The sequence below is a fragment of the Phocoena sinus genome, chromosome 9 (genome assembly GCF_008692025.1).
Source record: "Phocoena sinus isolate mPhoSin1 chromosome 9, mPhoSin1.pri, whole genome shotgun sequence".
Classification (NCBI taxonomy): Eukaryota; Metazoa; Chordata; class Mammalia; order Artiodactyla; family Phocoenidae; genus Phocoena; species Phocoena sinus.
Genome location: NC_045771.1, coordinates 48,496,427 through 48,522,157, shown reverse-complemented (window position 1 = coordinate 48,522,157; position 25,731 = coordinate 48,496,427). Strand labels below are relative to the sequence as shown.

General features: G+C 43.4%; 1 protein-coding gene and 1 non-coding gene across 5 annotated transcripts in view; both read right to left on the bottom strand.

The window, feature by feature from the left end:
* The window catches only part of JAZF1 (JAZF zinc finger 1), a 339,739-nt gene that overhangs the window by 271,433 nt on the left and 42,575 nt on the right, over positions 1–25,731 (bottom strand). The gene's annotated exons all lie outside the window — the stretch shown is intronic.
* Positions 4,640–4,741, bottom strand: LOC116759963. The gene has a single exon (XR_004351618.1). It is a non-coding gene; the product is annotated as a U6 spliceosomal RNA (small nuclear RNA).

Below are 25,731 nucleotides of genomic sequence, written 5' to 3'. Positions count from 1 at the left end.
AGAGGTGGCAGAGCCCGGCTGTGCAGTTTCCAGGTTCTCAGAGTTGGGCGCAGTGAAATGCTACCCTGCGAACAACGCAGCCCAAACACCAGGGGCCACTTCCGCTGTTTTCTGAAGACAGAACTAGAGCATTTTAGAGATGGGAAAGATCAACGCCTTCATTTTACAAACCAGGAGACTCAGGACCAAGGAGGTAGAATGAATGGGACTAACTAACAGTAAAGCCAGTTCTCCAGCCAGGCATCCTGACCCCTAACTCCCTGCCCCCACTCAGATGACCGTGAGGCTCTGAAGAGCAGTTTCTAAGGATTGCCACTGTCCAGCAATCACTGCAGTCCATCACAATTAGGAAAGGACACACTCCTCTTCTGCCTTGGGTGTGCTCATTTGGCGATTCAATACCAGACAGTTGCAAAAGACAATCTACATTCGCACTGGAGCTATAAATACTATTTATCAAAACCCACCATGGTCCAGGAGCCATATTAGCACCAGTGTTCATTCTCCTTGCAATGCTCACAACCCAGGAGGTGTTTATAACCTCATGTTACTGAAAAATGAGGCTCAGAGAGGTGACGTAACTTGTTTACGCTCACACCACCAGGTAAGTGGCAATCCTGGCTTCAGACCAGTTCTTCTAGCCCCCTGAAAACACTGTGCTTCCTACTACACCACCAGCCCTCCAAGTTTTGCAAAAGAAAGCATTCCCCATCCAACTGATTATGACCGTGGCACAAGAAGCTATGCCTAGTGACAATATCTGAATTGTAATATAAGAAACAAATGGATCCTGAACAATGGTAAGAAAGCTTCTAAAATCTGGACGTAAACATGAGTCTTCTGGTGACTTAACTAAGGAGAGCAGTTTCCCGCAAAATTCCAAGTTTTTCCTTCCTAAAATCTTTGTTCCACCAACCCTGGATATTCTGTTTATTACTCTTATTTCCTCTTTCAAGCAAAAGCTTAAGACCCCACAAGCAGATGAGGACAACGGGAATTTTAAAAAGCAGGTAAGACGGTCACCAAAGTAAGATCGACAAGACCATGGAATGATGGAGAACTTCATTACTATTCTAACTCATAGCCTTCTTGTGGCCGGCCAGCCTCCACCCGTGCTTTCACCTTCTGGCAACTACCTGCCACCTTCACCTTCTACAAACACGGGCACTCGGCCAGCATGGAGATTTCTGTTCTCTGACTGAACAAACACCTTTCACCTTCCAGTCAGAACACAACCCTGAAACCACGATTCATGGTGGGTTTGGTGCTACTGACATCTTCGCAGTTTGTAGTCTTCTGCCCGTAAGAATCTTGCCTGGCCTGTTTAAAGCTAGAACATTCCAAAGAGGTCTATTCTTTTTTTTTTTTATTTTACTGAAGTATAGTTGATTTACAATGTTGTGTTAGTTTCAGGTGTACAGCAAAGTGATTCAGTTATACATATGTATATATCTATTCTTTTTCAGATTTCTTTCCATTATAGGTTATTACAGGATACTGAATATAGTTCCCTGTGCTATATAGTAAGTCCTTATTATTTACCCATTTTATATACAGTAGTGTGTATATGTTAATCCCAACCTCCTAATTTATCCTTTCCCCCTCACTTCCCCCTTTGGTAACAATAAGTTTGTTTGCTATGCAAAGAGGTTTATCTTTAACCAAGCGAAGACCTGCAGGGTTTGAGCCTGCTTTCCTCAATACAAAGGCCAGGCAGGTAAACGGGTGTGCTCTCAACAAAACACAACCAACCTCATTTTCCTAGTGACTTTTTGGAGCTTATTTACTGGCAGTTTCAGGTTCTGGAAACACAAAAACAATCGGCTCTGCCCTCCAGGAGCTCACAGTCTGGTGAGGGTGACAATACCCTTGAAAAGATGAATGGTGGTATCAGATGATGAGCGTGAGAACACGCAGGTATACCAAATACTATAAAGAAATAGGACAGAAGAACCAGGGAAGCGTCATCAAAGAAGGGGCCACATGAATTGGGTTTATAAGACAAGTAGGAGTTTTCAAGGCAAAGAAATGGAGGTTCAGGACCACTGCAAGCAGAAGGGACTGTACATTCAAAGGTTCATATCTACGAAGAGGCCTGCAGTCTGGGGAGTGAAGAAAAGCAGTGTTTATTCACGAGGGAGGTAGGGAACGGGTAAAGGAAGCATCTCAGACTATTACAAAGGGTCTCTATAGGCTTGTAAGAGTCAGCGAAGGTTTTAAAGCATGCTTAGCTTTTTTTTTTTTTTTTTTTTAAAGAAAGTAATTCTGGCAGACATGGCCAAGTGTGGACAGGACTCTAAATCAGTGCTGTACAAAAAAAACTAAACGCGAGCCACAGAGCCAAGCCACATATGTAATTTAAAATTTTCTAGGAGCCACATTTAAGGTAAGAAAAAACAAGGGAAATTAATTTAATAATATATTTTAACTCCCTTAATCCAAACTGTTATCATTCACTATAATCTGTCAATATTTTGAAAATTATTAATGTGATAGTGAGATAGTTTACATTCTTCTTTTCTCATGCTAAGTCTTTAAATCTGGCACACTTACAGCTCACCTCAATTTGGAAGAGCCGCATTTCAAGCGCTCAAAAGCCAGATGTGGTGAGTGGTTACCATACTAGACAGCATAGCTCCAGATAAATTACATACAAGACCCACTTAGCAGGCTGTAGCCAAGAGTCCAAACAAGAGATGATAAATGTCTGGGGAGCTATTTCCAGCCCTTGGACATATGCTAAAGTGCCACTGAAATGCAATTTTACAAACATGTAACTTATTTTTTGTTTTGAATAGATAATAATTCACATGGTTCACAAATAAAAATAATACAACAAACAGTGCTACCCTCACCCTTTTTCTGTCTACTCCCCCACCCTCTCATTAAAGACAACCATTTTATTAAGTTTCTTTTTTCTGTTTGCTTATCCTTTCAGTATTTCTTCATGCAGATATGAATGTAGACTCCTTTCTACACCAAAGGTAGCACACTACCTACTCTGTTCTACACCTTGCTTTTTTCATTTTAATAATATGTCTTGGAGATCTTTCCATATCACTGCATGAAGAGTTTCCACGTTCTCTTTAAATGCTACACAATATTCAATTGTATGGATGATTCACAGTTTATTTCACTGGTCTCCTACTAATGGATATTTGAATTGTTTCCAATCTTTTCTATTATAAACAATGCACTAATGAAAAACCTTCTACATACGTCACTTTATATGTATTCAGGGGGTACCTGCAGGGAAAAAGTACCAGAGCCAGATTGCTGGGTCAAAGGGTAACTGCATTGGTAATCTTGACACAGCTAAATTGGCCTGCATAAGGGTTGTGCAATTTTGTACTCTCAGGAGTACGGTGCACATCTGGTCAACAATGTACGATTATCACATTTCAGAAGTTTTGCCAATCCAATGAAGTAAAAAGTGCTACTTAGTTTAAATTTGCATTTCTCTTACTATGTCTGAGTCTGAAGATCTTTTATTTGGTTTAGAGACAATCTATATTTCTTGTTCTGTGAATCATATGTTTGTGTCCTTTGCCTATTTTTCTACTGGTTTGTCAGTCATTTTCTTATTCATTTGTAGGAGCTCTTTATATAGAGAGATTAGCCCTTTGTCTACTGTAAATTTCTTCCCTCAACTGTTATTTGTCTTTTGAATTTACTTATTGTGTTTTTTACCAGGCAAAATTTTTAAATCTGAATTTAGTCTAATTTATCAATCTTTTTCTTTTCAGGTTTCTGAATTTTGAGTCATAGTTTAAAAGGCTTAACTTTTAACTTCAAAGTTAAAAGGAATTTACACGTTTCTTCCAGTCCTTTCATTTTAAGCAGATATGAATATATATTCATATGTTGAAATCCTTGTTAAAAATATCATTTTCACTTTTTCCAAATGAAGTAGACCAGACCATTTTATGAATGCCTTCCTGATTTCTCCCTCCTTTCTTTTCATAATTCTTTTGAATATCACACTGATCATATAAATTGAACTGGTCAAGATGGAATTTATTTGAACGGTACGAGATACAGGAACAACTTCATCTTTCTCCAGATAGCTACCCACTTGGTCCAAGACCATACACTAAAAATTTCATCACTACCCCACTGGAACCATAATTTTAAAATACTTTTCTATTTTTATAGACAGCAACCTGGATTTTTATAAACTCATGGTTCTTATTCTCTAGTCTAGACGTTACAGAGGTAAATACAAGTTATGATCTTCACTTATTTACAGGAACTGCCAAGTTTTGTAAAAACTGCATTCATACAGCAGTATCTTTACTCCCACGTCATCCTCAATAGTTTTTCAGCAGACGCTTGACCTGAAAGAGATATACAGACACAAACTGCCACTGAGAAATTTACAGTTGCGAGGCTGCCAAATTGTTTTTCGCGAGTCATTTGTTTAAAAGGCAAGCAGCACACCACAAGGAAAGTTTGGCAAAACTCTCATCAGTGACAAAATTCTGGTTTATCCAAGTTCATTTTAGGTAATCACCAGTGTGATATTCAAAAGATTTATGAAAAACAAAGAAAGGAGGGAGAAAAGAGAGGGCGGTTCAGAAGATATCTGGTCCACCTGAGTTGGAAAAGTGAAAACTGATTTTTTTTTTGAGTTTTCATAAACATACATAAATGCTTCATGAATTTGTGTGTCATCCTTGCACAGGGAATGCTAACCTCCTCTGTATCATTCCATTTTAGTATATGTGCTGCCGAAATGAGCGTGGAAAATATTCTTTAACAAGAATTTAAAATTCCCAATCAATTCTACTCAGAAGTTTCTAGTAAACCAGAACTTTTAAAGTAAAAATGAGAAAGGTATAGTATTCTATAGGTATTCTATGTCCTTTTGTTCCAATATTAATTCACATCTGCTATATTAGCGTCTGTCAAGTTGTATTCAATAAATGCATACTGTATATTGTCATTTGAGGTTGTGAAATTAGTCATTATAGCTCAGTTTCTAAGAGAGATTTAGACACACACACAGAGTTTTGAGCAGTATACCCTTCGAAAATAGAAAGGAGATCAGTTCCTATAGAGGATGCTCATGTATTTGACACAAATTACGGAGTTCTACATAGGGGATAATAGTACCAGAAAAATAACAATGGCAACAGAATGCTCCGACATAAGTAATAGAGGAAATGCTGGAGAAGTGGGCCAGGAGAAGAATCCTGAGAAGTCAAAACTCCCCAGACGAGAACAGAGCATAGCTTCCAGGATGTCTGTGATGTTTCTAAAAGAAAGAGTCGGGGTAGAAGCCACCAGTCCTGTGAACAGAGGTGGCCCAGGGGTGGCCTCCCTGTCTCCCCATCACCCCCCAGCCCACCCCACGTCCCCTGAGCCGCTGCTTCTCAAGTCAATGACTCACAAACCTGATCTCCAGCCCTGAGACGACGCTCTTGAATTGCAACCTTTTTTCAACTTGTGAGCACCTCATGGAGGCAATTCACCCCCATGCGCTACCTAAGAGCCCCTCTCCTCCAGCTAAACCCTACCTGCTCCCCTCTATGTCATCTTCCTCTTCTCCTAGACACCTTCACACCTTCCATTTTAGGCATCTGTGACTCTCTTCACACCCCACAACAGCCAATCCCGCATCCTGCTCTCCCCTCTTGTTTCCAATGCCCCTCATATTTCAGACCCTCCTCATGACCCTGTGCTTACTTCCTAATCTCCTAACTGATTTCCTTGTTTCCTCACTCCCCCATTTACAATCAATTCTTTCCTAAATGGTACTTTCTCCAAAACCTCCAATGTTCCCCATTTACTTACCTGCCAGTCTGAAGTCATGTCATTGATCATTTCATTCATTTAATTAATATTTGCTGAGTACCCACTAGGTACCAGGCACTATTCTAGGCATTTGGGACACAGCAATAAACAGACAATAAATTCCTGCTTAATTTTGTCTTAGCCTGTTTTTTCCCTCCCCTTCACCCCACTAGTCCCCTAGATAACTGTATCTATAAATAAATCTAGACCAGAAGTTATATTCTGGTATATTTACATATTCAAGGATGCCTAACAAGCCTCTACTAAGTGTTGGATCCAAGACTGAGCAAGACAGATGTCTTTTCCATTTGTCCCACTCTGGCCTTCCCTTCCCTTCCTGCTCTGCATGCCTTCTCCTTTCCTCGCCCTCTAAACCCTGCCCATCCTGAAATACACAGTCCAAACCCTCCAAACTCTATAAAGACTCTCCTGGGCACTCCGGCCCGTGGCAGGGGCCATCAGCTCCTTTCTGTCTTATGACACCGTTTACCTTGTGAAAGTGCTTAAAGTTTTCATGCTGCTTTGTTTTGTTTTATTCTTCATTAGTTTAATGAAACTTCCTAACTGGAGTAGAGGTCTTTCAGGACCGGATGCATCTTTCCTAGTAGAATTCCACAATCACAGAACATAACAGCCAAGGAAACCCTCTGACTCCAGTTCATCAAACCCATCTTGCTTCTTGAGGAAACTTAGGCAGGGAGAGGTTAAGTCACAGTATCAAGTGCTAAAAAATAAAGTGAATAAATATGAATGGCAGATGAGCGGGCATACTGCCCTTTGTCCCACAGGGTAGAAGATGTCTGAACTGCTAGTTGCAAGCAGTTCTTTTCCCCTGGAATCCATGCATGTGTTCCCAGGTTGTCTGACAATTTTCCGACGGCCACTGCTGAGCTGAGGCCCAACTAACCCAGAAAAGCCACCCCAAGTGATGGATTTGCCCAGTTCTACACTGTTGCCCTCTTTCCAGTTCCCCACTGCCTGCAGACTGCTTGAGACCTCAATGACGCTAAACAACTCAACTCTAAGGCATACATTTTCCAGATGCCAGACCGCTCGCCCCTCACCGCCCCTGTGAAATCCGGGGCTTCCCTTATCTTGCTGTATCAATGCTGTGTTCTCTGCTCTGGCCTGGGAGCTGCCCCTACAGGAAGCCAGAGAGCACCCTGAAGGAGGTGGCTGGTACCAGCAGGAGCACCCAGGCAAGGTAACGTGGAACTGCAATTAAAAGTATCTACAGGGACTTCCCTGGTGGCGCAGTGGTTAAGAATCTGCCTGCCAACGCAGGGGACACGGGTTCGAGCCCTGGTCCGGGAAGATCCCACATGCCACAGAGCAACTAAGCCCGTGTGCCACAACTACTGAGCCTGCACTCTGGAGCCCGCGAGCCACAACTACTGAGCCCATGTGCCACAACTACTGAAGCCCGTGCGCCTAGAGCCCGTGCTCCGCAACAGGAGAGGCCACCGCAATGAGAAGCCCGCGCACCGCAACGAAGAGTAGCCCCCGCTCGCCGCAACTAGAGAAAGCCCGCGCGTAGCAACGAAGACCCAAAGCAGCCAAAAATAAATAAATAAAAAATAAATACATTTAAAAAAAAAGTATCTACAAGTTCAAAATAAGAATAACCCTGTGAGAAGTATTCTTTGGAACAGGCTGGTAGAATCCAGAAGTCATCTATAAAGCCATGAGATGTGGCATGATGTGCAAATGCCAGGATTTTTATCATGAGCTCCGTGTCTATTTCCCTGTATTCATGTTGATCTGCTCCCCACTCTTCACACGAAACCCAAGAGGGGATGTGGGGTGTTTTCATCCCACTCCGTGTGCCTACTGAAATGGCAATGGGCACTCAGTAATGTTTCCTGAATCTCCTCAAAGTCAAAGACCAGTTATTCTTTGCTTGAGCTGAAAACAAGTCAAATTTAACAGAAGCACAGTCATGCACATGTGGCCAATGTAGATAAGGGCGTCTCCTGTTTGTACATTTCTCTGTGGGGCCCAGAAGAACTGATAGTCTTAATTGGCCACAGATTATAAAGCCCACATTCATCAAAGTAGACTGGAGGTAATTGCCCTTCAGATGTTATTTTAGGCAGCTGTTCCATTATTCACAAGTAAATCTGTGCCCTCAATTTACAATAATCCTTCGATGTCGTGGTCTTTCGGTATAGCTGAATCCCAAGACCTTGGAAGCTACCAGTAGCTCTCTCTCAAGCCAACTTTGAGGACTGTTTGGTGGCAATATTCACGAGGGAAGAAAAATCTTGGTTTTCAAGATCAAAGAATACTCCTTACATTTAGGAAAATCTTTGAAATGGAGAGACTTCCTACCTAACGGCAGCTAGCAAGTGGCCTTGTTTATGTCTATTTAAGTAAATGAATTATTAAAAGCAGAAAAAAACATTCTATGCTCCAATTTTAAATCTTCTTTTATCTGATTTTAGTTTCTTTGGGGGAAAGAAACAAAGATTCATGCCTGAGCCAAAAGCAAACGACATACGAGTTCTTCCGTCAGAGATAGAGCTGTCAGTCTCTTCTGATGTGCTCCCAACGTTGTGTTCCAGCTTCTCCTCCCATACCTCCCTGCAGACAGACCTCTTCCAAGCAGTCTGGACTCCCACCATGTCTGGAACATGCTCTGCAGCTCAGCTTCCGTGATTATCTGAATCTCGCTCCCCAGAACTGGGCCACGGTGACCTAGGTCAGCCTTACGGTAACTGCTGACCCAGCTCTTTCTAGTCTCTCCTGCCTGGAGCTGGGAGATTGGTTTAGGCAACGAGGGTGAGGCTGGGCCAGTGAGCAGGATTTAAGGGGCCCTCCCAGAACTGCAGAAGAGGAGGAGACACACGCTGGGGGACCACTGGCCTGAGATGTCAGTGCAGCCTGTCTTCTGTTAGTCCAACAGACCTGAACAGACGGATCAATAATGCATCACTGCTTCTAAGGTCAGGTCCACCCTGGAGCACCTCCCACCACTGCCACCCACTCAGTAACATAGCACCCATTTGTTTTTTCATTCATTCATTCTTTCATTCATTCATTCTCTATTTAAATGAGCCTCTGCATCGGTGTAGGCAGATACATCTCAATATGGCAAATCTAGTAAACTCCTAGTTAGCTTGAACCCACTCAAGTATGAACTTCCACTAACTGGAACAATGGGATTCCTTCATATAAGGACACTTGAGCCATAATAAACACACCAAGTTATGATATTCTATCTAAAAACGCCTCTCCCCTTTCTCTACCAGAAGAAATCAGTTATATTTATACTTAAAAATACAGATGTCACTTGTCCAGAAGTCTTTTCCAACTCCCCTGGTCTTCCTAGAAGGCTTTCTAGCTGTATCTCCAACTACACCCTCCTTTACACTCTCCTCTAGCTACACTGCCCTTTTCTCAGTTCCTGCCTTTCATGTTAAGCTGCTTTCTGCCTCACGGCCTTTAAAGTCTATTTCCCCACTAGACTGTCAGCTCTATAAGAGCAGGGACCATGACTGCTTCTATTTATCATTATAGCCACAGGGACCAGCACAGTGCCACACAGTAGGCACTCAGTAGCTGAATGAATGAATGACCTTCTACAGTATTTGTGTCACTAAATTCCAATTGCCCAATAGTGTATTGGCCCCAAAGCCTGGCCTCTGCCCACTATCTCAAAGCCAAACACTTTCCCACAATTCATTTAAAAAGGGAAGTGGGGGCTTCCCCGGTGGCGCAGTGGTTGAGTGTCTGCCTGCCGATGCAGGCGACACAGGTTCGTGCCCCGGTCCGGGAGGATCCCACATGCTGCGGAGCGGCTGGGCCTGTGAGCCATGGCCCCTGAGCCTGCGCATCCAGAGCCTGTGCTCCACAGCGGGAGAGGCCACAACAATGAGAGGTCCAAAAAAAAAAAAAAAAAAAAAGGGAAGTGGACATTTGTCCCTACCGCCTACACCTGGTATATCCACATCCAGTAACAATGAAGGATAAATATAAGGATCTTATGAGCCTAGAGGTGATGACCCTCACGTATTACTAAGGTCAGAAAGAAGCGGTCTTAGAATATATCCAAAAAGATCAAAATAAGAACTAAAAATAAAGGGGCAGGGTAGTATTATTGAATGTTTCTGAGCAACCCTGACCTAACCAGAAAAGTCATAACCAAAGAACGCAGTCTCCTGACTCCGTTTCAGTTGGTTTCAGTTGTTCTGACCATTGAGTAGGACCCAAGCCAAGTGGAGACAGCAGTGTGCCATGTGCAGCTTCTCGGTTAGTGCCCCTTAGTGGCTGAACTGTTCCCCCCCACCCCCAAATCCACATGTGGAAGCCCTGACCCTCAGGACCTCAGAACTTGACTGTATTTGGAGATGGGGCCTTTAAGATGTGAATAAATGAAAACGGGGCCCTTAGGGTGGGCTCCAATCCAACGTGACTGGTGTCCTCATCTCAGAAGAGATTAGGACTCAGACACACAGAGGGAAGATACAGGGAGAAGAGGGCCACCTGTGAGCTTGGGAGAGACGCCTCAGAGGAAGCCAACACTGCTGGCACCTTAAGCCTGGACTTCTGGCCTCCAAGCTGTGGGAAAATAAATGTCTGTTGTTTAAGCCTCCCAGTCCGTGGCGCTTTGTGATGGCAGCCCTAGCAAACTAATGCAGTGCCCAAGCAGCTCTTGCGGAAAAGGGAAAGAGCATTTGCCAAGTACGCACTGCCGGCCCTGCTCTTTACAATCCTAGGTGTCATCTTTTCCCCAGGGCCGACCTTCCTTCTTTATCTGACAAATGAGCACCCTGAGGCACAGAGCCACAGAGGGGGCTGAGCCAGAATCTGACTCCGGGGCTGCTTCCAAATTCCATGCCCTCTTTTGTACTGTACCTTCAGGTCCTAGAGACCAAACTGGAGTATAAAATGTGAAAGCAGATTCTAACTGGCTTTATTTTGCCCTTAGAAAATGGGCAAGATCACCATTTTAGCTTAGTTGAAGAACCAGATGCATTTGTATGCATCACTCGAATAAAGTGATTGAAATGCTGTGAAACAGATATGAATAGAAACTAATTTTGCTTTACAATGAGCATTCTGACCAGATCAATACTACAAAATGCTAAACTGCAAAATGTCATTACAATTTCAATGCAACTGCCCAGGTAATTGGTTCAAAGAGGCACTTATGGTAGTTTAGACGGTATTTTCTCTTCATAAGAGCAGGGGTCTATTATGTAAAATAAAGTCATGAAAATTTTAATTGCACCGCATAAAGGACAGAACCTGGTCTAGCCCACAAACCCTGGCAAACATGAGAAACAAAACGCAGATGAATGCTTAATCAGATGTCTGTCACTTTCTGAATAGTGTCTGAATAGTGACTAATATTCTAATTATTAAGTCACCACACTGAGAAGGTGCAATTATGGAACAGGGAAGATTGCTTTAATTATTTTTGTCGTTAGCCCACAATCTGTGAGGCCTTTGCAAAAATATGATTTTAGTCCCCATAAGCTATAGAGGAAGAAATGATTAACAGTTAAAATTCACTTCCCTCCCAACCGAAGCATTGAAAAAAAAGGTTTGAAGTTGTATTGACAGACATGACTAACAACTGTGATCACAGAAATAAATTTAGTAAAATGATAATTTATCTGTCACAATTTACCAAGGGAGAAAAAGTGCAGCACAAGCCGCTAAATTGTAAAGTGAAATGAAAGCAAAGATAGAACCCAGTTTTTAATGAAATGCAGAACGTTATTAATTGGTTTCCTAGCAACAGCCAGGCTAAAATTACTTAACATGTATGCTCTATCACATGCAAATATGAGTGTTATCGCTTAAATGTTGATTTTAGTTGGTCTTTTCAGATGCAAATCCAATGTGTAAAATGAATGTAAATGTTGACAATGCTGATACAAAAAAAACCCCTGATTAACATCATTCTGGTGTTCAAAGCACCAGAGTTGAGGATCTTCCCTTTGGAAGGATTGCAAGCTGCCTGGGCTGCCATCTTCCTTAACCTGTCCTCCCTGTCTCCCCTCACCCCAATGCAAGCATTAGAGATAACTAACAAAATAGTACTGCTGGGCCTTGCTGAATTGCCCTACAATTATTTCTCATTAAATGATGGATGGATGATGCTTTCAGCTTAGAGTCCAATCAGATGATGCAAGGGGCTTGCCAACCCAAGACCAAGGTTGATCTCAAGTTTGATTTTCCAGACAGAACCAAACCTTCAGATGACTCCATCAGAGCCCACGCAGACAAATTCCCTTCAAAACTGCCAAATAAGCCACTCTTCTACTCTACCCGGCCTCATCTGGCAGCTCAAGAGCAGCTGGAGAACCACCACGTTCCACAGGCAAAAGAGGCACCAAGAAGGGGTGGAAAGCATGTAGCCCCCTCACAATCACCACCACCCTGTAACACCCACTCCAAGGAAAAGCCATGTGCTTGCTAGGCTTTCACTTACTCATGCAACAAACATTTATAGCATAATTACCACTTGTCAGGAAATGATCTAGGTGCCGGAGAGACAGCAGTGAATAAGAAAAAAAAATCCCTATCTTCAACTATCTTAGTGCAGGAGAGAGACAAATAAATCAAGAAACACATACACAATAAAATTTCAGGTAGTGATAAAAAAAAAAAATAGAAAGAGAAAAAGTAGCCTAAGGAGGAGAGGAGGATGGGTAGGGTTGGGTGGACCACGGTAGATGAGGTCTCTCACAGGGTGCCTTTTGCACAGATTTAAAAAAAGAAACAAAGAAGCCAAGCAAAGGCGGTGGGGGCATTAAGTATGATGAGGCACAGCGTGGGAGGGGGCGCTGATATGAGCAGGGCTGCTTTGAGCCAAGTTCCCCCACCACATGCCAACAAGACTGCACCCCTAAGCCCCTGCCTCACGGTATTTCAGGGACACTGTTGTCTCTAGGGCCACCTAGGACTATACTTCAAGACTAAAAGATGGAGCCTAAGTCTGACATATGTGGAGGAAAAAGAGGAGAGTCAGTCCCACTGAACCCTAGAAGTTCTTTCCTTTCTGGATCAAGGCTCAGTCCCCTCCTGACCTCCGAGAGTCTTCTGAGCCAACTGGAAAGTACATTCTTGGACCGATCTCCCCTAGAGGAGGTGGGGTGAGCATTTCTGGCCAAAGCCCCCTGCCTGAAGCCTCCAAGGGATGGGGATTAGACAAACAGTTTATTCCAGACACCCAGTCAAGGCTCTGGGATATTTCAGGCAGTGGTCAGCAGCTCGGGACATCTATTCCAAGTTCTGAAGCTTGCTTATGAAGAGAAGTGACAAAGATTCTATGGACAGCTCCATACCAGGCCAAGGATCCCCAGACTAACCTTATGAGTACTGGGCCAAGGGAAAATGGATAGATTCTTCTTCCAAATATCACACTCTAGCCTTGTAAGCCATGTCTTAAGTCTCTGAAGGCTTCAGAAGTTACTATTGGGCTTCCCCGGTGGCGCAGTGGTTGAGAGTCTGCCTGCCGATGGAGGGGACACGGGTTCGTGCCCCGGTCCGGGAGGTTCCCACATGCCGCGGAGAGGCTGGGCCCGTGGGCCATGGCCGCTGAGACTGTGCGTCCGGAGCCTGTGCTCCGCAACGGGGGAGGCCACAACAGTGAGAGGCCCGCGTACCGCCAAAAAAAAAAAAAAAAGTTACTATTAAACACAAATGCCCTTGAGACACGTGAAACCTTAGGTGTAGCCCACCTGGGGCTGCGGTGGGGCTGGGGTTTAGCTTGGGGCATACAGATGCCAGTGATGGGACCTAATCTATCTGGTTGGCCTAGAATGAATGGTGACAATGGCACGGTCTGCAGAGCAGTTGTCACACCTGTCTGGGTGATACAAACATTTCACTAGGCTTGACTTAATTCATGCTAACCCACCCAATTAAACAGAAGATAATCCTCTATTTGCAGCATCTCATCACAGTTCAAGGAGGCTATATTGCATTTTGAGTTAAAAATTAAACAGGTTGTACATGTGACCAGGTAGTCTTGGTCCTGGAGATGTTTCGTTTAGGCCTGTGGTTCTCGAAGCAGCATCAGCAGTACCTGATGAGCTTATTAGAAATGCATCCTCACAAGCCCAGTCCCCACATTTACTGAATTAGAAATCTGGCAGTGGGCCCAGAAATCTGTGTTTTAACAAGCCCTCCAGGTGATTCTATGCATGCTAAATTTGAGGGCCTTCCGAGGCCAATTCAGCAAGATGGTGTACCTCTGAGTTTATACTTAGCACTAACTTGCTGCAAATTATTTCAATCAACCGGAAACCAAGGATAGTTGTTCTGTACCTTCCGCACAACGGCATGCATTCAAAATAAACACACTAATCGTGTGAATTCCTGACACAGTAACTTTTTCCAAAGAATGCACCACTCAGAACACAAGATGCTGATTTACTGATTTCTTAAGATAACCAATTGTTCCCACGAAGAGAGAAGTGAAAAGAAGCAAAGTTAGTTATTCTTTAGGGAACTTGAGTTTGGTGTAGCCTTCTGAGAGAACTTTGAGAACCAGTTCTCTGGTTCTAAGGCTGTCAGGGCTCCCTCCTGAACAACAGGAGCTCCCCACGGTGGATACAGGGTCCTAGGAGGGCTAACTGTAAATACCCTAAAACCCTTGCCAAATGGATGACTCCCTCTAATTCTTATAGTTTAGAGAGAACGTTCAATCTTCAGTGTCCCTGACAATAAAATGGATGTTATACGGGCATACATTCATTAAAAACTTTGAAGATGAAAAAAGAATCTAGGAGATGCTCTAATCACTGTTAAGATAAATATACATGAGGAAACCTGCAATCAGAAGGGCGCATCTCAGACTGAATTGTGCATCAGAATCACCTGTGATGCCTGAGAAAAACGCAGACTTCTGGGCCTAATTACCAAACATTCTGAGTCACATGACCTGGGGGCCAGCATTTTGCCTTTTATAGAAGCATGCCCAGGTGATTTTATTTTTTTTTTATTTATTTATTTTTTTTTTTGCGGTACGCGGGCCTCTCACTGTTGTGGCCTCTCCCGTTGCGGAGCAACAGGCTCCGGACGCGCAGGCTCAGTGGCCATGGCTCACGGGCCCAGCCGCTCCGCGGCATGTGGGATCCTCCCACACCGGGGCACGAACCCGTGTCCCCTGCATCGGCAGGCGGACTCTCAACCACTGCGCCACCAGGGAAGCCCTGCCCAGGTGATTTTGATGCAGGGATCTGTATTTAAATTACCAACATGATCACTTCTCCAATTTTCAAGGGATATTAATATGGGGTTTTTTTACATAGGAAAATAAAACAATCCTACAAGCAAAAGAACTACAAGTTCCTTTTTCTCTACATGTGTGCTAAAGCTGGAGAACTTTAGTTGAGAGAAAGTTTGTACGTATCTTACATTAAAGTAACTTTTTAGTAAATAATTTTTTTCTGATTACCAAAGTTACACATGTTCATTGTAGAAAAAAAATAGCAAAAGGGAGAAAGTAAAAATACCCATAATCTCACAATCTGAGATAACTTGGTACATTATATTCTTCAGATGACTTGCAGGCTCTTACACACACACACACACGTGTGCACACACACACTTAAAAAATAGTGGGATCCAAGTATATGTAGTTGTTGTAGTATATGTTTTTTACATCTAACAACATTGTCAATATCTTTTTTTACCAGTCCTTGATTCTTTTAGATATAAAAGACAGACTGTCTAAACATCAACTCTGTTGCTAAGATTTTTTTTTTAAAAATCAAGGAATTAATATTCTATTCATGTGGCCAGTACATAAATACAAATATTTGTGTCATCTGTACAAGTATGCTAAAAATCTCATTATTGCTTTTATTAAGTGATTTAGCATTGACACAGTTTATTAGCAATTTTTATTAGTTCATTAGTTCATTTTAATGAATGTGCGCCCAATACTTGAAGGCCTCTAGACATATATACAATATATTAATACAACAAGTATTCACTTTAATGAAACTTATCAGACCAAGGTTTTTCTCATTAAATTCAAAAGGAGCCAAAAGGCTCTAATGGAACAAAATTGAGACAAAAAACTTTTTTAACATGCCCCTAGAGTCTATAAACTTTAATTCTATTCAACCAGGATGCGGTCAGAACGTAAATGCATTTCACAGAACACACGCATCATAACTTGAAAGGTAAATTCTTTCATGTTTTATAAACGGGGCAGAAAGAATGTGAGTTTATGTGACTAGGCCACAGTACAGTCACACTCCCCTGCTCCCTGGTATCAAAGAGGTATCAAGGGCTTCAACATTTAGCAGTCATGGGAACTTAAGTAAGCCACTTCAGCCTTCTACGCTTCAGTTTCCCCACGTGGAAAATGAGGATGCTAATAAAGAATGTCCGTGTTACTGATTTCCCAAGGGTTTTCTGAGGGCCAAGTGAGACGATACACGTGAAGTTCTAAAGTACTACTCCAATGTAATCCTCAGCCTAGCTGGTATCTAGCTCTCTGAAATGGGGCTGACTCACCACTTCTTAGTCTACTGCCCTCCCACCATAACCCGAAATCTCTTGAACACAACAGATTGGACAGAACACAAACTGTCTGCTTGTTAGGCCAAAGAATGAGGAATAATTCAACCTTTCGATATTTGGCCCGAGAACTGCTTTACAACTGAATCAGACCCAAGGATCCCTTACTGTGATCATGAAAAGTCAAAGTGATGTATTCTGGGAAGTTCTTCATGAATAACAGTTCTCTGGGAGTGATAGACATGGTCCCACAGCAGGCTTATCATCACCACTACCTGGGGAGCTTTTAAGAAACAAAGATTCCCAGACCCCACATCAGAGATTCTGGTAAGCTTTTAAGGTAACCACATAGGAAATTTTCAGATGCCCTGACCTATCACAGTAGTTTCTAAGCTGAATTATTCTTGACATTAAAAATTGTTCATTAGATTCCGTAAGACTCAGAACCCTAAGAACAATATGACTGAAGGGCATGTTAGTGATCTGTATATTCACAAAGACAGAAGGTCCTCAAAACTGCTCTCCGCTCACTTCAACAAAAACATCTATATAAATGACTACCTGCATATGCACAATGAACTTTCCCCTTAGTACCCAAGAGTAGGGAAATAACAAAAGATTGCCACTGCCCTTCCAAAACATTTTTTATTTCACCACAACCTTCTCTGCTTACATAAATAATACCACAATATGCACTAGATGATTATAAATGGTTTAAATATATCTTTAAGATCATAATTATCATCTCCTTTTCCTTCTCTTCTTCCTATAAACAACAAGCAAAAAGGACAGACATTTGGCCCCTACAACCTGTTCTTTGCACATATTGACAAAGCTCTGGACACAACATTCTTTTATTCATTCAACAAATGACCAAAATAAGCATTTCTCAGCATCAACCACAAATCCGCAGAGCATATCCTACAATTTGCATAAGGGTTCTGTTACCATTCTTTTAGACAGTCAAATGTTGCCTGAGTTTTCTAACCTCTGGGTTGGGAAACTGGGCTGTCACTTTGCCATGGGCATTCTGTCTCCAAAGTTCCCTCTACTGTGGCAAAAGCAAGAGTACAGTTTCCAAAATACAATACTGTTATAGATATGATTCTTGAAATCCGATGGAATAAAAAAATGTCAACATACAAACTTTCAAATTTATTGTACTAAGCAATCTCACCTGGAACGTAAGGGTCAGGGACTGACTACATAAAATACTGATTAAAAAAAAAACCTCTTTGATCCTACTGCCCCCATGATCAGATGTTGCTTGGCTAAAACATTTCTTAGTTGGAATCCCAGCGAGAATATCATTATATGTAATTTTCCTACTATAACTGATGAGATGGAATGTAATAAGTGCTCATTTGGAAAAAGATGTGAGTTATTGGTCACTTGGTTACCATTAGAGATTACTAATTAGGGTAAACAGTATGTGGCAGCCTTGGCCTGAAAGACAGCAGTGAATTCATTAGGAAGAAGAAAGGTCAGCAAGGCTCAGTAAATTTCTAATATTGACCACAACACGAAATCAAGTTGTGTTCCAAAACCAGAACTCATTAAAAGTGCGGGACGGCGGGTGGTTAAAGGGAGCAAAGACTGTTTTGCTTACAAGCTTGAAGACTTGTGGGAACAAATTATCAGGATACTCATAGCTTAGGGGAAACCAGGACTGCCCATAAAGATTTCAAAGGAGTGAATTTCAAGAACGAGGCAGGATTCTTAAGGGTGGTAAGAGAGGATTAGGTAGAAGTTATAAAGCGAAATTACTGCAAAGGCAATTCGAGTCACACATAAGGAAGCAATTTCCAGCCATAATTTTAATTAGGAACCCAGAATGATCTTCTGCGTAACAATGGCCCTTCATCATTACCATTATTCAGAATTACCCTGCATCCGCATGCATAAACATAGAGTGAAAATGAAACATAGATGTGGAAGAAAGGTCAACCATAATCAAATGTTTCTTATCCTACAACTGCAGGTGAAATTTTCCAAATAAAATACCTGAATACAATTAGCTCTCAATTTATAATCAATTTACGATTGATCAACCCAGAGAGCCACCACTCTATCCCACTCTCACTCCCAACCCGCCTCTGACCCTTCACACTACTCCCAAGTATGGAACTGCCTGCTGCAAAAGAATCTTTATGGATATACATGGAACTCTTGAGAGAATCTGTGAGCGGAGGAAAGGACGAAGCCATACAAAGCAGACACTTCTAGCCACAGAGGCAAACTCCAAGCAAGCAAGGCTGGTCTCTCCTGTCCAAAACAGGTCACCCTCCAAGCCTCTCAAACGGCTTACTCGTCTTTAGTTTACCATCTTATTCATTAGAATAGAGGATTCATTTGGCTTAACCGACACTCTTTTAAAAATGCAAATAATTTTATAAGCAGACCAGACCCTATTGGTTATTCACGCCATGAATCAGATTTGCTTTCCATCCGCCAGCTATAATCGGCTGCCGTGAAGATATGAGAGTTTTGACTGAGAATGGTTAAAAGGGTAAGAAAGGTAAAATTAAGTTTAGAAAATGAAGTGCTATAGGGATAGAAGGGAAGGGGTACCACAACGGGGAAATCAAATTAAAGACTCATAATGCCTGCTGCCTAGATAAAGGAATACAGATAGAGATGATGACAGACACTATGCAAATTGTATTTACTATTAAAAATCTGCCAGGAGCACCCAGGAAAGGAAACAGAATTTTTTTTTCCTCTTTTTGTTACCTAGCAGCAACTTGCTCTCAGGACCCAAAATTCAACCTAGTATGAATAGCACTAGAGTATGGCTTCAGCTTAAGATAAATGGCCTTTTGTGCACTACTCTTGACACCTACCTGCTGTAACAACTCCATACTGTGGTCTCCTAGGACCCCACCTTCCCATTCAACCTCACTCACGATGTTCCAACCACACCAGCCTTCCTTCTGTTCATCGAACAGGCCGACTTGTTCCAACCTCAGGGCCTTTGCACTTGCTGCTCCCTCTATCAAGAACAGTCTTCTTCCAGAGAGTCTTTCACATCACTCTGGTCTCAGAATAAATTTTGCCTCTTCAGATCGGCCTTCCCTGACCCTAACCAATGTTGTCCCACCTACCACCCACAAAACTCAAATGTAACTGTCCACTTTTATTGGTCCCATTGCCTATTTTATTTCCTTCCTAGCAGCTTGGGCCTATCAAAAATGTTGTTCATTTATTTGTTTACTTGTGGATCACCTGTCTTCCTCACTAAAAGCCAGGTTTTCAGGTAAGCAGGAGTGTAATCTCTTGCTCACTGTCCTCTAATCTGTACACTGGGCACCGGCATGCAGTAAACACTCCATGAATACTGGTTGTCCCAAAAAGAACTTTTAACAAACTTATGAGACACGACCTCTTTTCTTTAATTTAGAGATTTCACCATTATAAAAAGCATCGAGGGCATATACAATGACAATCTCTAACTAAACATTTATGGTTTTAACATCCGGAGTTGGGTCTCTACTGTTGTTTTAAATTTACCAGTATCTGTCTTTTACTAAAGAAACAGAACACGACCCTGGTTCCTGAGGAGCACCAATCAGACCCCAGTCTACAAGTGATTTTTTTTATATACCCACATGAGGTCATTTTAGTTAGTTTCAAAACAGGATCTTATAGTGACAATACAAGCTTCAGGGTAGGGGACTTCCCAGGGATATGAGAACAGAGGATTGAAAAGATGTGTGTGTGTGTGTGTGTGTGTGTGTGTGTGTGTGTGTGTGTGTGTGTTTATAACTCCTGCAGTATATTGTCCAATCCTTTTTCTTTTTTTCTTGCAGTACGCGGGCCTCTCACTGCTGTGGCCTCTCCCGTTGCAGAGCACAGGCTCCGGACGCGCAGGCTGCGGACGCGCAGGCTCAGCGGCCATGGTTCACCGGCCCAGCTGCTCCGCAGCATGTGGGATCCTCCCGGACCGGGGCACGAACCCGTGTCCCCTCATCGGCAGGCGGACTCTCAACCACTGCGCCACCAGGGAAGCCCTGTCCAATCCCTTTTTATGCTATCATTTATCATATTCTGTTTTGTATTATAGTTATATATCTGCATTATCTCTTCTGGACTGTAAGCACCTTGAAGGATGGGATTCATATCTGATTCCTCCTACCTCTCAAATGCTGAGCATTGTGCTCAGTAAACACCAAACAGATGCATGGATGATATTCCATTATTACTCAAAATGAAGCAAACTATGAGATACCTTGTCTGCAAAGTGGCCATTTTCCTAAGTGATAACTGAATAAGTGGGGGAACTAATCTCCTTATACAGTAACATCGTCAATTACTATTGAAAGACACAGACTCTTTGAAACACAAACCTGCACTACACTGCATACACACAGAGACACGGGTCTGAGTGAACATTAAACACGGGAAGTTCTAGTCCCAATGTTTCTGTTCCCGCAAACTAAAATCCCCTTTCTCCTCAACAGGCTCTATGCCTAACGACAGAATTGTGTTGCTACTACAAGTGTGAACTGAAAGGCAGACATGAGACAGAGCTTTCACCATGTGGCACAAAATATATGGTTTAAGATGTAGGGGTTGCTGCGTGTTACAAGTTTTACAATTGTCCTTATTTCAGCTAATTGCTTATAAGAGCAAACAGCATCCTGCCACGTGCTCAGGACCACATGTTCTGTGGCTGTTTTAATAAGAACTGGCTTGGATTTACAGCAAAATCACTTGAAACTCTGAGCCAAAATCTTATCTGATAAACACCCCCACACACACGGACATCTGGGGACGGCATTTTGAGGCACTGCTCTGAGAGAACACGGAGATGTTTTCAAGGGCAAAAGAGAGCTTCAAAAGAAGCAATTACTTTTCAAGTCCGATCAATAGCATAGAGCATGAACTGTAAAAATGCCTCTTTAAAAACTCCTTTCAGGCTGAGATGAAGTGACATTTACAGCAACACTAAGAAAAAAACACTTATAAACAAGCTGGTGGTATTCTGGCTAAGCAGGTGGTACCAACATAAAATTCTCTGTTTGTAGCTATGTATCTAGGTAGAAGGAGGTTATCAACAGATTCATCTCTAGTCCTCTTCCTGTATTAACGTCGTGTGCTATTGTACTGGCTCTCTTATTTTAAGCAGCTTTATGTAATGAAGTTTCTGCAAGCTGCTGAGATTGGCAGCTGGACAAATACTCTTTTCCATGTTCTGTTTTACCTCAGGCAAAAGAAATTCATTCTTCCGAAATGTATGGAGAGCATTGCCAATCTACAAGGCTGCTATGGAAGCTACAAACACAACAATTATAATCGTAGCAGGTATGAATCATTAAAAGTTCACTATGTGCCAGGTCCTGTGCTGAACAGTTTGCATTTATGATCTCACGTAACCCTTACAACTCCATGAAGAAGACAGACTCTTCTTAGTTACAGATGAAGGAACTGGATCATGGAGAGTATAAGGTGCTTGTCTGAGGTAGTCCAGCTGAAAATAAATGGTAGAACTGGCCAAACCCAGTCTTCCTAAACCCAAGCCCTTATCCACCACACTGAACTTTTTCTTGCTCTTGTGACCTCTCAAGTAGCAAGTCAGCCCTCCTTGAGAAGGGGGAAGAAAAAGGAAATCACCTGGACACATACAACAATATGGCCTATGCTCCTACAGCAAGGATGAGTCTAGAAACCGTCATGTGTTTAGAATCGACATAGAAACAACACTTCAGTTGAGGTGGGTCTAGGCTGGGATGCCTTAAGCAGGGAGTTGAATGTGTACTATGACCGGACAGTTCAAATCCACTGATGTTTAGCGAGTAACTGCCGTACACCGGCCGCTTCAATCTCCAGAATTTCAGAGGTCATAGAGTCCTTGCCTTCACGGATTTGCAGTCTAGCTGGGGAGTGAGACCAATAGGAGTAGCAATTAAAATACTGCACAATAGGGGCTTCCCTGGTGGTGTGGTGGTTAAGAACCCGCCTGCCAGTGTAGGGGACACGGGTTCGAGCCCTGGTCCGGGAAGATCCCACATGCCGCGGAGCAACAAAGCCCGTGCGCCACAACTACTGAGCCTGCGCTCTAGAGCCCTCGAGCCACAACTACTGAAGCCCACACGCCACAACTACTGAAGCCCGCGTGCCTAGAGCCCGTGCCCTGCAACAAGAGAAGCCATGGCAATGAAAAGCCCGCGTACTGCAACAAAGAGTAGCCCGCGCTCGCCGCAACTGGAAAAAGCCCGCATGCAGCAACGAAGACCCAACGCAGCCAAAAATAAATAAATAAAATAAATAAAAAATAAAAGTAGGGCTTCCCTGGTGGCGCAGTGGTTAAGAATCCGCCTGCCAATCCAGGAGACACGGGTTCAAGCCCTGGTCTGGGAAGATCCCACATGCTGCGGAGCAGCTAAGCCAGTACGCAACAACTACTGAGCCTGTGCTCTAGAGCCCGTGTGCCACAGCTACTGAAGCCCATGTGCCTAGAGCCCGTGCTCTGCAACGAGAGAAGCCATCGCAATGAGAAGCCCGTGCACTGCAACGAAGAGTAGCCCCCGCTCACCGCAACTAGAGAAAGCCCGTGCACAGCAACAAAAGACCCAACACAGCCTAAATAAATAAATAAATAATAAAATAAATAAATTTATAAAAAAATAAATAAATAAATAAAAAATAAAAGTAAAATCCTGCACGGTAAGACCCAATACTGACATAAGTACCACTCGCTCAGGCACAGGGCTATGTTGGGTGAGGAGGACAGAGAGACTGCCAGGAGGGCTTCCCAAGGGCACTGGATCTTGAGATGTGCCATGAGGGAGCCGGCAGAGTGAGGGGAGCAGGCAAGCTGAGGGCAGGATGGGCCGTCCACACCAGACTTCTGCAGGAGATGAGGCTGGAGGCCAGAAAATAGCAATGACTAATGCTGCGTGCTTACTCTGTGCCAGGCCCTGTGCAAAAGCACCCTGCTGCCCAACAACCCACAGAGCCGGGCACCCTGATGCCATCTTAGGGCTGAGGCTGAGGCAGAGGGGAAGGCAGTGACCGGCATGAAGCCGCTCAGCAAAGTGGTGGGGCTGTTCAGGTCATCCCATCCCAAAGCCCAGAGCAACCTCTGTGCTGCTTGGCCTCAGGGGCTCGGCGAGCTCCCGAGGGCGAGAAGGGGTTTACACAAGGAAGCGGCATGATAGAAAACCACCTCCCAGCTATAGGAGAAGTAAAGGGGAAGGGGTGGACTCGGGGCATGAGGCCGATCGACTGTTAAGATGCAGCATTTTCTCTGCAGCCACACTCTTCCACCTCACTAATGGCTCCTCTGTTCCGCTCCAAGTCACCTTTCACAAGGCTGTGGCATTCCAAAACAGGAGGGTGAAATCTACTTGGGACAGGTGATCCGCAGCAAACCAGAAATACCTTTTCCCCACCACTCCTCCCAGCTCATCAACAGCATTTATCACCAGTATCAGAAGTGCTTCCTTGCAAGTCCTTTTCGCCCCGTGAATGGTGAGCTCTCGGATGAATGACACATACAGTAATTCATCTTTGCATATCCCCAGGATGTGGACTGGATGGCAATGCTTTCTGAATGGTGCCCCTGCCTCTCCACCGATGATCTTTCTGAGTAGTCATCACGGTGGTGGAGCCAGGAACTCAGATGACCAGCTTTGATCCTTTTAGACCATCTGGCCTATGGAGTGACTTGGTGATAAGCAAGAGAATATTATGTCATTACCTTGGGAATGAAGAGCAACTGAGGACTTGCAGGGATACTGTTACTCGTGTTAACCAATATTTATCGGTACTTAGAACACACTGGGCATTCTTCCAAGAACGTTAAAGGTACGAATTCATTTAATTGTCACGACAACCCTATAGGGTAGATGTACTTATTACCCATGTTCCTGATGGGGAGACTGAAGCACAGGCAGGTTATACACCTTGCCCAAGGTCACACAGTAGGTAACTGGTAGAGCCAGAATTCAAGTCCAGGTTATCTCACTCAGAGCCCACGGCCTTCATTACCCTCCGCGCCTCTTAGGAGAAAAACTAAAGAGGCGAGATCCACATTCCGGGACCACAGCTACTATGTGCTACAAAGGAAGTTGATGTAACCTCTCTGTAGGGCTCAGGTGTTTATTACAAGAGGGAGTAAGAAGCAGGTAAAACAGTTTATGTTTTCAAAATCCTGATGCTGGTAGAAGTCACAACAGAAATAGGAAGCAGAAACTACTCTCACTTCTGAGAACAGACCCAGCCAAGTAAGAGAGACACAGAGAACAAGTTAATAATGGCCTAAATGTAAAGGCATAGCTTCAAATCCAACCTACTGTTAATTAATTTATGTATTGCCACTAGGGAGGAGGCAGCTAGTATTAAGTTAGATTAAATTATGGAGAAGCTTCAGCATTGCTGTGACTATTTCAACAGTAATTATTAAGCTGCTGTGCCCTCCCTCCCTAATAAAACCCTTTATTCTCATTCTCAGAATGCTTCGCTATTCACCTGTCGCTAGCTCCTTCTGACAGGCATGACAAGCTTTTCAGATTAGACTAAAGACATTTTTCAAAGAGAACGAGGAAATCTGATTTGTAGATCCTGACAGGCTTCTGATCCAAACTTGCGTTCTGAAGAATATTTGCCTCCAGTTTTCTCTGGGTCTCACTGCTGAGCTGAGTACGCACTGGCCGAGACCGACAGGCCCTGAAGAAACTGGACGTTGGGAAGAGGGAAAGGGGCACTGAATTAGGAGTCCAGAGACCTGGGCTCACTCCCAGACTTACCACTTAGGAGATATGTGAATATGCCTTCAGTTTCCCTATCTATAAAACAGAGGCCCCCAGCTAAGTACCCACCGGGCTTGGCAGGAGGCTTAAATGAGATAATATATACAAAAGCTGTCTGGAAACTGCAAACTACACAAATGTGAATTGATTAGATAACTAGTTAACTGATTAGTTAATTGGCTAATTAGTTGGCTAATTAGTTAATTGATTGATTCATGAATTAGCCGATTAATTGGGTCATGGTAGACCTAAAGTGGAAGGGCTGAGTTACTACCCTGCGGCCGACTCTGATGACCTCCTGCCCCACTACTCCTGTTTCAGATCAGAGACAAACTTCCCCACTGCCTCTAGTGAGCCCTATCCTGGTTCGGATCCTGCCACAAAACACTGCTTTCGTGTTCCCAGCAGTGCCTGAGGACCTGAGGGGTCATCGGCCTGCCCCTGAAATGGCCAAACCTTTCAAGGAAAAGACCAAAGGAAACTCTTAGCAAGGGCCCATTCACTCCCACCCCTCTGCACCAGCCAGAGGTGCATTTGCTTTTCCAGTTGTCTTGCACTATTGAGTACAGTAAATACATTGGTACAGTATGTACTGAGGGTGCACTACGCAAGCAGGCCCTGGATGAGGAGGGATGAGGAAGACACCCTGCCCTCAAGGAGCACGAGGCGCAGCCCTGTGGACAGAAACGTAAAG